This window comes from Anneissia japonica, unplaced genomic scaffold (genome assembly GCF_011630105.1).
Source record: "Anneissia japonica isolate Jap-2015-1 unplaced genomic scaffold, ASM1163010v1 scaffold287713_len945575_cov184, whole genome shotgun sequence".
NCBI classification, from domain to species: Eukaryota; Metazoa; Echinodermata; class Crinoidea; order Comatulida; family Comatulidae; genus Anneissia; species Anneissia japonica.
The window spans coordinates 418,271-421,608 of record NW_022725774.1 but is presented as its reverse complement, the minus strand read 5'-3'; positions in this window follow the sequence as shown (position 1 = coordinate 421,608).

The following is a 3,338-nucleotide window of genomic DNA, read 5'->3' as shown; positions in this document are numbered from 1 at the left end:
ACTCTTGAAAACGGTCAGATAATTTTTTCCCATTGTTAATACAGTAAATATGCCTTATGTGTGTATACATACATAAAAAAAGATTGAGTAAGTTGCATACGTAGTTTTTCCATGAATCGATAAATCCCCAAAAGAAAGGGTTGGTGGGGGGAGGTCCTGTGGTTCTTCCCCGGAAATGTTGATTCCTAGGTGTCGGGAAATGAGCTTTCCCGACGGTGTCTTTTAAATTCTTCAAAATTCAAGATTCCCCCCCCCCACCTTGAAAATGATTCAATTAATCAATGAACTCCAAAGATAAAGGGGGTCCGGGTTCCCCCGGAAAAAAATTGATTTCTAGATGGCGGGAGATGAGCTTTTCGACTTCTGAAATGACTTTTGTAAAGTTCTACAAAATTCAAGGTTTTCCCCTCTTGAAAAGGTCAGGTAAATTTTTCTCATTTTTTATTTTTTGTGCGTATACATACATAAACAAATGAGTAGTTGCATGCGTATTCTTTTTTCCATGAATCGATAAATCCCAAAAAGAAAGGGTGGTCCGGGGGTTCTCTCCCGGGAAAATTTTGATTCCTGATGGCGGGAATTGAGCTTTCCCGACATTTGAAGTGTGTTTTAATGAATTTTATGTTCTTCAAAATTCTAATTTTCTAATAGCAACAAAATAAATAAATAAATAAATAAAAAATCAGCTCACGGGTCCTGAAAAGATCGGTTTAGAATTCTTTTCTTTTTCCCCTTTTTTGTTGCCCAAGGGAGGGGTCAGGACCCATGGCCCCTTCCCCCAGATCCGCCAATGTGAATTGCGAGAAAATGTAACTCGGTTGGGTACTGGATAAACATTCTCTTTCCCATCCTTCTCCTCCTTCTTCCCTTCTTCTTTTTTTGCATTTCCGATCATACAAAAATCTCCAGACATTATATATTTTTCGCCAAAAAGTGTAGGGTATTACATAGTCACACCTACTGCACATAAGGTACAGATATAATTTTTTGGTTTTTCTAGTTTGACATTCTACCTCGGCCTCAATTTGTTCTTATTTTGTTCTTAATTTTTAAGCAATTTCAGCCTCAGTTTTCTTATAAAATGTGTTCTTAAAAAAAAAGTGTAGACCTACATCATTTTAGGCGGCCGTGCTACGGCCTAGGTTTGGATTTATTAGTTTTAAATATATTATTTAATTATTATATATTATTGTGTGGGGTATTAGACCATACATAAGGTGTTCTATATATTACATGAAAATAAAGGTGGTCAGTCATTTCTTTGAAATGATCAGTGCTCATGTATTTTGTCGCGACGTTAAGCAAACCAAAACCATGACCAAAACAAAACAAGGTAAAAAATAAACTAAAGCGGACCAACACGATTTACGACCATATTGTTTAACTTTTTTCCTAACTTTTACACCAAAGAGTTTACTGGGCGCGCAAGTGCGAAAATAACATTAATTTTGATGGCCGTGTGAGAACATAGCCAATAGTTATGAGCCAATATCTGAATTTTGGCTGCAATTTTGAAAATGGCCGCCAACAAATTTGTTCCGCTCTTTATCTGGGGGTCCCCCCCCCCCCGCTCAGTATTTCATTTATACCATAATGATGCAGAGAAACCTTGGTCCCCTAAAAATGGTCACGGAGCCCTGATTTTCACTATACTACAACATTATTTTTTTCGTAACTACAATTTTATTTTTTTTTTCGTATTTCGAAACAGATTTATATGGCGTATATGACAGACACTGGAAATAAAAATTCAGTATATCAAGATCTCCAACATATTAGGCCTAAGGAAACAGATCAAAATCCAGTATATCATGATATTAAGGAAACAGTAAATGATTACCTTACGCCTGTACGTCAAGATATTAAGCAAACGGTAGCATATTATATTACACCTATCGTCTAATGGCATGAGGGGAAAATAAAGAAATTACTTCATCTTTTTTTTAATCTCAATCTTTAAAAATCATCAATTCTCCTCGTTTTTATTCGATTCATGGCTTTGCACTAAAATGGTTCAATAGCTTTCATCACGATGGGGTTCAGAGAGTCCAATTTAGAGGCTCTTTATTCTGGGTACCTGTCCCCCCCGGGACTAGTGCTTGGGCCAACTTGCCGTGCATGACTCCCGTAAATGGACAGAGAGGTTTTTTTTTTCGTATTTTTTTTTCTTATTTCTTTATACTTAGGCGAGCGTCATAACCACTAGACCACGAAGGCTTAATGGTTGAACAGGTCCAAATACCCGACGGGAACATTGTATTACACAATGCTATGCCTCAAGAGGGCGTTCGGCCAGATAAATCTGGAAAAACGGCTAGAAATACTGTCGTATATTATGATATTGAAGGGAGTTAGCCGTTAACACTGATGAATAAATATAATATAAATCATCAAAGGTACATACACAGTGTTTAAATAAAGACATGATAGAACATCGTAGGCTACCCTGTAGCTTTTCAACGATAAAGTCCTATAAAAGTCATTGTGTAATAAAATGCCTCCGACGGGAATCAAACCTGCGACCTCTCGCTGACAAAGCGAGCGTCATAACCACTAGACCACGAAGGCTTCATGGTTTAACAGGTCCAAATAACCGTCGGGAACATTGTATTACACAATGCTACGCCTCAAAAGGGCGTTCGGCCAGATTAATCTGGCAATACGGCTAGAAATACTGTCGTATATTATATATGATATTGAAGGGAGTTAGTCGTTAACACTGTTGAATAAGTATAATATAAATCATCAAAGGTACATACACAGTGTTTAAATAAAGACATGATGGAACATCGTAGGCTACCCTGTATCTTTTCAATGAATAAAGTCTTATAAAATAGTGTAATAAAATTCATCCGACGGGATTCGAACCTGCGACCTCTCGCTGACAAGGCGACCGTCATAACCACTAGACCACGAAGGCTTCGTCCAAATAACCTTCGGGAACATTGTATTACACAACGCTACGCCTCAAGAGGTACATACACAGTGTTTAAACAAAGACATGATGGAACATCGAACTCGCCTTATATATCCAGATATCAGAATTATGTACCCATGCAGCATAACTCTCACAAGAATTTAGAACTGCCTACAAGAAACGTGGATAAAATTGAGCAAGCTTATAGCTCAACGACAGCAACTTGTGTTGTATTGTGCCACTTTAGTTTTGCACTGCGCCACTTGACTTTTGCACTGCACCACTTGATTTTTGTACTGTGCCACTTGACTTTTGGCGATATTGTATGGAACGCCAATTTGGCATCAAAATGGAAATGAACTCATTTTTAGTAGGCCTATATTATTATAATTATTATTTCTTTGTTCTCGTCGGGGACATA